Source organism: Megalopta genalis, chromosome 1 (assembly GCF_051020955.1).
Source record: "Megalopta genalis isolate 19385.01 chromosome 1, iyMegGena1_principal, whole genome shotgun sequence".
In the NCBI taxonomy this organism is placed as follows: Eukaryota; Metazoa; Arthropoda; class Insecta; order Hymenoptera; family Halictidae; genus Megalopta; species Megalopta genalis.
Window position 1 is genome coordinate 27,369,982 of NC_135013.1, and position 13,856 is coordinate 27,383,837.

The 13,856-nt window shown below is 44.2% G+C and overlaps 1 protein-coding gene across 5 annotated transcripts in view; it reads left to right on the forward strand.

Annotated features, from left to right (window-relative positions):
• The window catches only part of S6KL (ribosomal protein S6 kinase like), a 71,472-nt gene that overhangs the window by 18,648 nt on the left and 38,968 nt on the right, over positions 1 to 13,856 (forward strand). The gene's annotated exons all lie outside the window — the stretch shown is intronic.

The following is a 13,856-nucleotide window of genomic DNA, read 5'->3' on the forward strand; positions in this document are numbered from 1 at the left end:
TTTGTCGTTTGGTGCTCGATTGATGCGATAGAAAATCGATGTAACGGAGTGATGGATAGTGGAATTAGTAGATTGATTTTTTGGAGGTAGGAGGATGAAGTGAAATGAAGTTGAAATAGGTGTATCAAATATTTGCCTATCGATGTTCAATTGATGCGATAGAAGATCGATGTAATAGAGTGATGGATAGTTGAATCGGTAAACTGATTTTCTGGAAGTAGGAGGCTCAAGTAAGATGAAGCTGAAATAGGCTATTCTAGGCTAGGAGGTGTATAAAATACTTGTCCTTACGTGTTCAATTGATGCGATAGAAGATCGATGTAATAGAGTGATGGATAGTTGAATCGGTAAACTGATTTTCTGGAAGTAGGAGGTTCAAGTAAGATGAAGCTGAAATAGGCTATTCTAGGCTAGGAGGTGTATAAAATACTTGTCCTTACGTGTTCAATTGATGCGATAGAAGATCGATGTAGTAGACTGATGGATGGTAGATGAAGCTGAAATAGGCTAGAACATGTGTATACAATATTTGCCCTTTGGTGTTCATATCGATAAGATAGAGAATCGATTTAATTGAGTGACGAGTACTTTAATTCGTAAAGTTGTTTTCTTGAGAATAAGCAGATGAAGCAAGATAAAACTGAAATAGGCTATATTATACAAGGTCTGTGAAATAATCCTCTCAGTCAGCTTCGTGCCCCGTAGGTATGATTTCATCTGCAGGTTTCCTCACTTTGATCCATTAAAACGAGAATTCTATCTCTTTTTACAAAGGTGGCCATTAGTATTCAAACCGGCGTACGCTGGCGGAGCTCCTCAATTTTATTACGATTCTAGGTGACATTTCTCTTCAAGAAAATCCTTCCTTCGAACAGGACGAAGGACGAGGACCGATCTCGCTGGCAGCATACAAATACCTCGTCCTGATTAACAAATATGATTAGCCTCGTTCCGTATCACTTTGTCTGGAACTTAAATACAAATTTCGAACAATTGAATAAATTTCGGAACTTTGAAGTTCCCTACGAAAGAATCGGAAGGGAGAGAATACGTTTAACTGTACGTGTTAGAAATACAACTTTTTATTGTATGAAAGAGTAAGAAACAAAACTGGACTTTTGTTTTATCGGTCCTCTCGTTTCGTATCGCTCGACGTCACTAAATTTCTGCGTTCGATGACCAATGGATCCGCTGATTTCCGTAGTAGGACAAATTTAGACGTCCTCCGCGCGCTATCAATAATACATGGACCACTCTAATGGCTTTTCGTGCGCGACTTTTTTTCCGCGTGTGGACCAGTGTCTCGAATTCGCGGCAGGAATTCCGATCGCGTTCGCGGCTTGACATTCACCGTTCGTACGTCGAAATTGCGAATTATCGCGTTCGGGCGTCCTTTGCCTGGACGTCCGTGCTACCCGCTTCCTGATGATAATGAGGAACGTGAGTCACAGCTCCACGACACAGCCTTTCGAGATATTCCCGCGCGTTCCTCTTATTTCTTTTTTTTTTCTTTTATCGTTACGCAACTGTTACATCGAGAGACAATGTTTATCTTCCGTGTTATCGAGACGACCGATTGCCGTGCTAAAAATACGGTGCTCACCCAGATCTCGTACATCGTTAATGCGAATTCGGCTTTTTTGGGTGACAGCGTTATCGGGCGTGAACAGGACTTTTTTATGTCCCTGCGCTCTTCATTCCTGCTTGACATTTTCCAGTAAAATCCTTCCATTCGTTTCAAGCGTAGAAATTGCTTGATTCGTTGTCTCTTTGGGCCGTTGACTTTTTCACTTTTTTCAGGTTTTTTTTACGTTTGACTTTTTTTGTTACGTTAACCGTGATTCTTTTAATTCTCAGTGGCGGATTAACTCTCAGGTTTTTCTCTTTTAATAGTCAATAACAGTTGAACAATAAGGCGTAATAAGAGATTTAGAAATAGACACAATTCTGTATAGTGAAAAATAAATAGCATTTTCTTTCTTAAATAATTTTAATAAGTCGAACTTAATACGTCAGTGTTAATCAGTGTCCATCTTTTCTTCGTGTTTTCTTTAGAGAATGAATATTTTACGAACGTAAAGGGGATCGAAGTAAAAATGTCTAAACTGCACTGGTTCTTTCCAAGTTAACATAACAATATTACAAATGTATGGCTTTCGACAACAAGCTCAAATGCTTCAACCGCGGCGTTTTCGCGGTCCGATCGGAATCGCTGCCAGATTCGTTGTCATCGAAATCTCGAATTCGAGACGATGCTGGAACAGAAACGCTTTTACGCGAAGAATAGCCGTTCTCGATCATTCGTCCGGCATAGTCGCGATTTTTCACAGTCGAGTACGTGCGCCAAGGACACAGTCAGAAACGCACTTAAATCTGGAGACATCGTTAGGCGGCGAGCAGAAGGAAAAAAGTCGCGTCGCAGTTACTCGCAAATTCCTGGAAAATTATAGGTTCGTTGGTTTATGGAGGCCCGTAAAACTTCTGTCGAGCAAATAGCGCTTGATTTACGCTACCCGGATTTTATTTTCGACTCGCGGGCCAACGGACTCGATCGAAGACTCGATTTTAGAACGACGATGGATCGCGTCGATCCGGCAGAATTTTTCCGAAGCTAAAACCAAACGCACTCGGAGGAGGATCATTTTCCTCGTTCGCTCCATAAAACGCAGCACACATACCAGGCGCGAATCCGTGACAGAAACTGTCGATTACTCGATAAATAGTTTATAATTATCACTTCTGGGAAAATACGGTTATTTTCATAGCAACGAGTGAGACTCATTTTTCTTCCTCGACCGTTCGGTTATGTCGGCTGCGTGTTCGTCCCAGATACGATCACAAATTTCTGACCTACGTGTGTATCCGCGGATAATTTTGACGAGTATATATGTAAGTAGTAATTGCCATTTTCCTGTGACAGTGCTGCACGATGTTGAAGCAGTCCAATGCTATCGTGTAGATGACACTATTTTCTATTCGTTCGCGATTTCAGAGTAGAAAATTGAAACGTGACGATAAAAAGGGAGGAAACGTTCGACCAATATGATTGGACCGTAATTATTCGGTTAACATTTCAGTTAATTGTAAGCCTTAGTTTCATTACGTAACGCAGATGTTACACGGATTAAAAACGTTGCCAACGCGTTCTACTAATTCTTCGACAACTAGCAAAACCTTACACTGCAACGTAGATGCAAAATTCTCGTCTCCATGACAAGGTATAGTAAATTCTCCCTAATTGACGCTGAGATTCTGCACAAAAATAGATCATTTGAGAAGAGGAGACACGATAATTCGAGCCTTGCAGCTCGTTTTCATAGTTGTCGACAATCGGTAACTATGAAAACGAGTCGCAAGGCTCGAGTAATCGTGTCTCCTCTTTCCAAATCGCTCATTTTTGTGGACAATCTGAGCGTCGATTAGGGAGAATTTACTGTATTCGCAAAAATGCACCGGTAGCAATTATTCTTCTGCTTAAATGGCAAACGCGACGCCAATCTTCTGCAGAAGATTCAAGAGTCAAACACGCGCGACTAACTAGATCTTTCGCAAAGCGGCTAACCAAGAAGCTTTTTGTCCAGTGTGTCGTATATCTAGCAAAGACAATCTTGCAATCTATTGCAAGATCCGGCGGTAACGATACGTTTCTTGCCTGCGTTTCGTCTTTGCACAGCATCGTTAGGAGTCGTCACAATTTCGTGGACGAGGAGCGCCGATCACAGGATTCGTCGACCTATCCCGAACATCTGCGCTCCATTAGCTGATTCGTTTTTAATCCCGCGATGAATCATTGCCGTCGCGAGTAACCTGCATCGCGTAACACTCGTTAACGAGAGTACCATTGATCCCGAACGTCCTCCACGTACGCCGTGGACGTTCTTCAATCCGAGTTTTATGACATAAAAGCGCGCTTAAACTGTCAATATACGAACACGCAATTATCGAGGCACATTGCGGCAATCGACGCAGTGCGCGTCGTTTTTTCCGATTTGGTGCACCGATGTTTCGATTTTAGGCATTTTAGGCGGTCCAGTAACCTCGGAACTCGTGCGAATTTTAACTCGAGATTTTGCAGACACTTCTGATAAATTTAATTGCGACAAAGATTGACCTTTCTCATTTCAAATGAGAAATTTTCAGATCACGTTGCCTGATATTGCAAGGTTATTATTGATTGCTCTGAAATGGAAGGGTGGACTACTGCAACGTTCTAGCTAATGAGAAAAAAGAATTGCTTAATTATTTTTAATTTGTTTAATATTTACAATATATACGTGGTATACGAACGAAGATATTAGAAACTACTCAACATAGAGTGACAACATTCTTCAGACATGATTCTGCGTAGATCAGTCTTCTCGCGTCGAAGATAAAATGACATTTAAAGAAATGATTTCACAAAAAAACCTAATTCATCGTGGAAAGTCAAGATTTGTACATCGACGTACACATAATTTGTCGAATATGTAGGGAAGATTTCAGGTGAAAACGCCTAGGCTGTCGGGGCAACGAAAGGACCAAAGGGCGAAATGGCTGGCATATATTCAATCAAAGGGGAATTAAAATTAAGCAATCGGGCCAGGCGGTGGCCATTCTTCTCTCTCCGAGGCTTTTCTATGTGGCCGAGTCACGGCGAATGTAATTACGAAATGACGGTGACGAGTGCGGCGTAAATGACAGGTCTCGCGACGCATCCTGACGGCCTGGGCTGGCTCTCCTTTTTCTCCTCTCTTCGTCGGGCCGTATCGGGCCGCATCGGCCCATCCTTTCCCGCCGTGAGGCAATTTACCAGCAGCACAGGAGCCGTCGCTCCAATTTCCTATCGAAGGAAGGAAGGAAAAGGAGAGACGAAAGGAGAGAAAGAGAGAGGAAAGGACCGCGCCGGTCCTAGTTTTCGTAGCAACCGCGTAAATGGCCTGTCAGGATCGTGCAATGCACGGCCGTGTCGCAGACATTATACGATATTATAGCGCGGATCGTGTAACATTATGATTATCCCGCAAGGAGCCCAAGGTCTGTCTCTTCCCGTCCTCTCCCGCACCGGTGTAATTGTTCTTTCGTTTAACGCCGCAGCGTCGCTTTTTCCATTGTCCCAAACACTTTTCTCGGGTATGCTCGGCTAACCCTCGAATCGGCGGCTATTTAACCCTCCACGCAACCCTAACGCGAGTTTAAGAAGGAATTCTATGGTCTCCGTTCCGTTCTTGTTGAACTTCCGAAACGTCCCAATGACCATGCGTCCTTAATTCGAAGAAGAACACCATCCTGAGGCGTTAAGAAATAGGTAAAGTTTGGATATTTTTTTTGTTGGTCATTAGTGAACGAAAGATTTAGTCTTTCTATGAGAATATAATAAATGTAGGTTTCAGCTTTGCGTTTCAATTTTTTTAAAGTAACAATTGCATAAAATAACGAGGTTGTTCGAAATTCGTCCTTGTAGAACATTGATTGTTACAGTTGGCAATTGAATAAATTATGTTGATTCACAAATTAGAAACTATTATCTAATACAATTTAGCGTACGGGTTTTCGAAAATTTTAATAACGCTAGAAATGGTCGTAGATTGAAGACAAAGCAGCTGACTTTATCACAGAAAATCAACTGGGATTGCTTGTAAGAGATTAATCAATTGACATAAAAAAATTGTATGCTACATCGCAGACTAGTATGTATGTTGATGTATGGTTCCAGAGATTTCGTGATGGCCAAGTTGAAAAATTTAGATTCGAGAGGAACATAAGAGAAGTTTTGGGATAACTTTTCTCTCTGATGAAGTAATATTTTTGAAACTGTACCTTCACACTCGAAACTTGGAGAAAATCAAGAAAAAAAAGATCGATTTCTTCAACCGTTAGGATGGTGTCCCCCCTGAAGGGGAGACGTGTCAGATGAAACGTTACGCAATTTACCTTGCATATAGTAGGGACTCGGTGCGGCGTGAATACCTTTTCGCGCAAATTATCAAGGTGATTCTCATTTTTGTAATTGGGATGCCGTGTTCTCTTATCGCCGCGCGATAAACGGTGTCGAGATGATTAAGGTGTGCTGTCATTCAATGGTCATTTGACCCGCGCAAAAATCGAGAAGAACGTGCGCGCCGGACAATGTTACCGAGCACGTCTAGAAGAGATACTCTGCCGGAGAGCTCGCTCGGGGAGTTTCAATTTATTTTCTGCGTACATTGAAGAACGGCGGAGTTAAAATTTGACAGTGAACGGACGTATTCAATTATCGCCGGCTAACGCGGTTATCCTCTGTTAATTTCTCGGTGTTCTCTTTTCGCGGTGTTGCAGCCCGCTTCTGCGTGTCAACGGTGCGCGAGCTGCGCTCGGCGTTGTTTTATTTAGTCGCGAGGAGGAGAGCAGCGTATAAAAAGGCGCGAGTGTCATAAAGATTCCTCTCGTAAAAGGCATTCTATCCTTTCGTCATGGCACGGTCTGTCTCTTTATACCGCGAACCCCGAAGGACCCCGTGGTGGGGATATAAATCGCGAGAAGCCGCTTTCTTTGTTCATATTTCATTTTCAGACGCTATCGAGAAAAACGCGCGAGAAAAATGAAGACGCGTTTGTCCCGCCGATTAATGCGCCTTGCTTCGGTTTCGCCATTTGGATTTGCAATTTTTAGGAGGTTCAGGGTCTCCTTAAACTCTCGCCATTTTGTGTCCATGCAAGAAAAAGTGCTGTAAGTATTATCATTTCTGTGCAAAAATAAAATATAACAAATTAATAAGAAGACATTGTTAGAACGAGAATACATGTTTAAACTTCTGTGAACATTTTTTGATCCTCCTCTCAGGATGCTAGGATCAAACCAGCCATTATGGTTTCGGGGAAACTGTAACTTCTTTCAGAACGCTGACATTTAACTATTCTGGATTTTATTTGTCCGATGAAAATGGATAAGTGAGAGACAAATTAGTAACAACTCCAACTGTCTACTTCAGACAGCAACGCAGGAGCTGTTTAAACAAACCCATCTCATTTTTCAAGTAATTGTTATATTAATTCCCACGCGAACGTCCAGGAACCAAGGCACCTACAATCGGTGTTTCTCGCTCAGACACAGCAAAATCGTGACGGATCTTCACGGAATTTACATTCGATGCGTGCAAATACACGAGACAATGGAAACACGTTGTCCTCGAACATCGTCAAATATCTTTTTCTGTGTCACCGTAAACAATGGCTTCTCTGTAAAACGACAACGGCGCAAGAGCGACAAGTACAAAGAACAACAAAGCCGAGTCTGCTGGTCAACGAAAAACATTGACAAGCCGCTCGATTAGTGTATCGATTCGCATGATTATACGGTTCCCAGGGGCAGGGATCCACCTCCTCGCCGAGGGTAAAGGGATAGGTAACGACGGCGCAAACAGAGGGACAGGTAAATAAAAGAGGGAGACGCGAGCGAGGAGGAGAGAGACTTGGGAGGAGGGTTGGTCACGGGGTTGGCGGGAGGCGAAGGGGGTTGCAGCCGAGTCGAAGATACATCGGCTAAGGCTAAGTTAGGATGAGGATAGCGGCGATTATCTTAACGATCCCTTGCAGCAAAACCTGACCGGCAACTCCGGTCCGCGTCTCCTCGCCGTGGCAAGTTGCATCGGGACTCGTACCACCATTGCTTTCCTGCCGGCGATGATGTTGCTGCCGGTCAGGCCGTTTCTGGCTGCTGCCGGCGCTGCTCGTTGCTGCTACCAAAGAAATATGGCAGACTTCGCGAGGGAGGCACGGGGAGAGATGCTGAAAATAACTCGGCGTCGGCTTTGCTCAAGTGGTCGCGAGCAGGAATCCGCCGGGATTCTTCTTCCTTCCTCGTGATAACAGCTTCGATCCTCTTCCACGATGGAAGAGGATGATGTTGCGCGACCGGTGCTAGGCTGAGTAGGAAAAGTAGGGAAACTGGGCGCCGCACCGATGGCCCGTTCGCCGCGAGACGAGTTTCTGGTCAACCGAATTCGAAGATCGGACAGCAACTCGGAAGATGCCGGACCTTTTTGCTCCCTCCGGCCGAGTCAACGGTAACCTTCGATTCGTTCACTGACTCCGAGATACGTCCGTCCACCATTCCTGCTTCGACAGAATCGCCGGACTTATGCAACCTGCCACATCGGCCGGTCCTTGGGCTTTGACTCCCTCGGATTATTCTCTTGATCCACCCCGAAAACCACCGGTCCTCGTCCGCGGCCGTGGGAACACGGTCATCGTCTGGTCTCCTAACGAGCTCATCTTTCGAATGCGAATCTTCGTGCAAGGCAGAGACTTTCTGCATTCGTTAACAACCTTACCCAAACTGTGCTTCGAAAAGCCACGTTTACGGCATAAAATAATCATTGAACGTAGAAGTTCGGAGAACGATCCTCTCGCGATCCAAACGGATCTATCTCGAACGAATGGCGTCACAGTTTCCCTGGAACGCTTTGGTAAATTTGACCAATTTACCAAAAAGTCATCCGCATCAGTTCCCCCACCACCGATCTCCGGAGCCCTTCGACGATCAGGAGTAGGACGCTCCTCCCGAAACCCGGTTGTCGCCAAGGTCGCCGCGGCGTTCCACAAATCCAGAAATCCCCTGTCGCATAGGCGTGGAAAGGACGGGCCGACGAGTTCGGAGGCATTCGGGCTATCTAGCCGTCTAGCTGGGAAAGAAAGTCGTGCGCGCGGTGTCGGCAAGGACGAGGAGGTGGCGACCGGTCGACGGGCTGTTGGGAGCCGGTCTACGCTGGTGTGTAATGCGTTATACAGGTATTACAGGTATTATCCGTATTACACGTATTACGAGTATTATACGGACGTACGTGCGACCTCGAGAGAGCAGAGGCCCGCTGAACGGCTTCTTCTTCTTTCTCCGGGCCTCGTGCTGCCCCTCTCGCCCTTCACCGCCGCCACCACCACCACCATCACCATCACCACCACCACCAACACCACCATCATCATCATCTTCAGCATCAACCTCTCCCGGCCTCTTCACCGCTCCTTGCATCCCTCATGCACGTTCGTTCTCCCATCGGCCCCTTGGCTCTCGCTGATCGTTCGCCTCGTCCCTATCTCATCCTCTTTTCTCCTGTCCTCCTACCTCAACCCGGCTCTTCCCTCCCTTACCTATTCGCCTCCTTCTTATCTTTTTACCCTGCGGCCCCTCTAGCGGGCGGTTTAACGTCCGCGACTTTTTCTTTCTCCTCTCTCGCGCGCTCACCCTTCCCCCCCGTCGCGCCTACCCTCCCTTCCCCATACGATTCCACCTTCTCTTCATCCTCCACCTCCTCGTCCCCCGCCTCCCTTCACCGTACTACGGCTCGCCTCTCGCTCCTCCGCCCTCTCCGACTCCGCTCGAGCTGCGAGGCAGCCGAGCGCGCCAGCGCACAGTGCTCTGGGAAACAATAATTTGTGGCCCAAAATTCAATTTTCCAATTTGCTTGTTTTTCAACAGAATTTTTCCTACGATATATATGTACCGGCAACTACTGTGACAACAATGTCGAGGACGAAATATCGAAATGCTGGTTCTTGTTATATTTTTTAGCCAATGCAGTAAGGACGTCAGGTATTTGATAATTTAAACTTTTAGGAGGCTTGTGAAAAAGCGTTTTGAAATGTTTCACGCAGGAATTTTTCTTACGAAAGCTTAGACCGCCGTTAAGAGGGGCACGTAAACATTAAGCGCAGTTTCTCGAGGTTTCTAATCATTTTTGGATTTATTAGAAGCGAACGTGGAACGTTATTTCATGTTTCCTGCTTGTATCCAATCCAAAAATGGACCACGTTTTTTTCAGACGTTTTCGATGATCCGACAAAGAAATGTTTCCAGCAACAGACGGTTTCTACGTATTAGAATATAAAAACTACCAATAACAATTTCTTTTTATAAAGAATTCAGATCACCTCGAGTTTTTTAAATATTAATAAATACTTTCGACTCGGTGATATTCTAGCTAGTATTGAAACGAATTCAACGACCTGCTGTACTGTAACCTTAAACCTTGAAACAACGCGAAAATAATTTGAGCCGTAGAAAGCGAATTCCCAGAGCACCGTGCAGCGAGCTTGCCCTCTCGACGCTCTCGCTTATCCATCTTGGGCGCGTTCCGGACGGTTTTATTTCGATTTTCAGAGGGGGATTCTGCTCTCTGGACCTGTCCGGATCGCCACCCGGGCCCTGCTAGCCGATTCTCGGAACTTTTCGGGGCTGGCTTGTTGTTGATGGTCTCGGTGGGTCCGCGTAGGCCTCGCGTCAGCCTCGCGTCGGAGGTGTTCGTCGGGATGCTAATCCGAGGATTTGATTGGTAGATCAGTCGCGGATGGATCTCTATGCAAATTCGAATTGCTCGGAGTCCCTTTTCAGACCTGGGAAAGGCTCGGTTTTGGGTCCTTCGGCGACAGGGTCGTGAGTGAAGTTGGAAGTTCGACTGGCGAACGACGCTTTAGAAACTTTCACGGAAAGCATAGTGATGTATATGATAGGATTCTAGCCGATGGTAGTTAACGTTTGTGTCATGGGTATTACTCTATCTCAATCGTTCTAGTCCTTTCAGATCCTGATGTACAGTTTATGCTAGCATAAATCGTTCGATTTTATTCGTTTTTGTCACGGAGCACCGACGTTTTTTTAATTCCTGTAGAGTTCTAATGAGATTCAGTCGTTTCGAAAATTAATTCCTGATTCGTCAGTTAACGGAAATTCAATTCGAAGTGAAGCGCAGTGATGTAGTAGGTTTTTAATAGTGAAGATCGCCTTCTACGAATTTAAAAATTGACGAACTATACATATATTTAAAATTCGTAAAATAATGCGCGAAGTGTACCCTGTTTTCGCAGTCGAGCAACAGGAACGTGTTCTATACCCCAATTAGATAGGAAATCTTCATGATCTGAAGTAGGAAGTTGTAAGAAGATACGGTCTTCTTTTTTTTCGCCAGATCGTTAGCGCAAACTAGGTATATTTATGAATGAAGATTGATTGTTAATTTCGAAAGGCCGTTGAATTGCTTTCTTCAAGCAATTTTCTTGTTCGTGAATTTTACATTCGCCGCTTACATTGCATTCATCGGATTAATAATCCGTGCTGCTAGGATGCAATTAATCTCCCACGTGGGCGTTAATTATATCCCACTCGTTCCTCGACGCGTTTAATTCTCTCGAGCATCGTGTCCGACGCATCGCGATCCGAATGCCCGATTCACCGTGGTTAAATATGAATAACTTAGTAATGAAAACTGCTGTTTAATCGCGTAAACAGAACCCGTATGATTCAACGGAGCAATAAATTAAACGACTCGTGGATTAATCGGCGAGAATTTTTCGTTTTAGGTTTATATCTCCATTAACCTTTATAATTTATGCTGACGCATCTGTGTGCGAGCCGGTATAATACAGCAATCAATCTTTCTCAATTTTAACGTTACTCGTTACGTTACCGAACATTGCTCATATTTCATAATCGCGATTACTAAATTTAACGACGCTGTCGCGGACACGCACGTCTCATTCTACAATAGCGTAATTGGAAAATTAATTAGAATGATCGCTGGCATCGTTAAATAATTGTTAGACGAGACCGAGGTGCGCAGCGAATTAAATGAGAAAGCATAGTTTAACGATAATTCTATTTCTCGAGAAATAACAAACATTCGTTATAGCAATTTAATTAGCTTCCTAGTTTTATGTATCGGCTCACTAATCAATTATCTTCGTGGAAGATAACGTTTCTGCGGCTACGGTCCATTAGTTTTATAAGACAAATGATTTACCGTCTAATTCGCTTAACGTGAGCTGTTCAAAAAGAAATTGAATCGCCGTATGAAACGCCGTAAAAAGATTCTCACGTATGCGCAAAAACCGAATAGTTTGTCACTTCTCTATCATAGAGCATCGAACAAACCGTGTGTGCCTCGCGTCGCAGAGAACGACCTCGGTATAATGTCCGACCTTTACGAACCGGTCCTCATCGGTGCATTTGCATCTCCGCACAGGTGCATACGGTGCACGCAGATTCTGCAGGGAAGAGATACGTTAGAAACTGCCATGACAGACCTAGGAAAGGATCCCGTGTAAATACACAGTGTCGATTCAACTAGGACTAAAGACTCCTATAAAAAGTCAATTGCGATAGGAAAATTCTACCGTGACCTCTTCCTTTGTCTTCCATTAAGACAGAGAGATTGAATAGAAAAATCGCACTGATCCGAAGATAGACTCTAAAGATTTATTTAAAGCTCTAAAAATTCACACTGTCTTTAAACAATATTTCCATTAGGATATTCCTAATGTTAGAAGACAACTGCGAGCCTAATTTATAATTGTGTTGTGATTATCATGCTCTAGGTTCAATCTAGTATTTTAAGAAAATGGTACTGGAATGAATGACCAGAAAATGGTAACTTCATTCCAATGGTACCGTCTCCGCGAAAAGGGTGAAATTTGTCAAGCTGGTGTTCGAACGGTCCTTGAACGGTCCCGCAAAGCTAACTGCGCGTTGTGTTGCCCGTTCGAAGCACACAAAGTGGTGCACGGGTGCCGTGGTACCAGCTACGGAATGGTCTCGTTACATAGTGCACGACCTTAGCGAAACCGGTCGCAGGAATCGATTTGCATGGTCGACTCGTTGCGATGAATTACGCCGCGCAATTCGTCCGCTTCCTACGCTGCGACGGAATCGGGGAAATGCTCGCGGAGAATGGTATATACTGCTGGTCCATGTGTCGAACGAGCTCGTCACGCTGTCCGTTGCCCGCACCACGAAAGCGAATAACACGAGCTTCCTGTGTGGGCTAATAAACTTTGCAGTCGCGTTCCGGGAAACGCGGGATAAAAATTCACCAGAGTTTTGACTGCTCCAGATGCAACATAAGGAATCGCGACACGAAAACTGCACGCTGGCAAACGATACGAATGTTAGCATAGAATTTGTTTCAGGTACACCGAACTCGGTTAAAAATTCTGTTAGCAGAGCTTCAAGGTGTGACGACTTTTGTACTTTTGTTAGTTTCAGTTTTAGCTTCAACGTTTCAGCCATTAGTGGACTGCGAATTTGATGCGTTTATGACAGAAACGAGTAGACTCGATTGAAGACACTGGAAACATTTAAAGAATTTGAAGACGCTGTTGTATTGTGTTCAACTCATTAAAATGATTAAGGAAATAAACAAATGTCTGTGAAGCTTCTGTGTCTTACAGTCACTGTACGCAATTTTTGTTTTGCATGAGAATCAGTTCTCTTGCATCTTCTTATGTATACATGGACTCGCATGCAGTACAATAATAGTAATAATAATAATGAAAAATCGTGAGACAACTCTGCTAGCTCCTGTCACATCGAGACTACTATGACACATAATGAAAAAGCTCGAAAGTCGACTACCGATCGCGTCGAAGTGTTTACATCGTGTAGAACACAACGTTTTATATTTCATATTATGATCCCGTTTTTAAGCGTCAGTTTTGCAATAACTATGGGAACGAGCGTAGCCATTAATTAGTAGAATTTCTCGTTGCGACCGCATGTTGCTATCACATCCTCCAACTTTCCTTGCCCGTATAGATCCTAATTAAATTAATAAAGTTAAAACAGTGAAGAAATGCTATAACGTATTACCCTCCGCGAGTTTCGTTTCGGCGGCTTGGAACTTATGAAACCGCCACTCCGCGTTTTCCTATTCCATCCACTTTATTTAGATCACTGATGTAGATCAACGTCAGGGGAACAAGCGTTTCTGCGGTAGCTGTTGATGTACTTTCTGATTAGTACAATTAGTAAAAGAATTCTGCGTCGTTATTAGAGAAACACTTTTACTTTCGGGGTCTGACAAGCATTTTGTCTTGTCCCTTTCTGTTTTTCCCAGTGATTTATTTCAATACGAA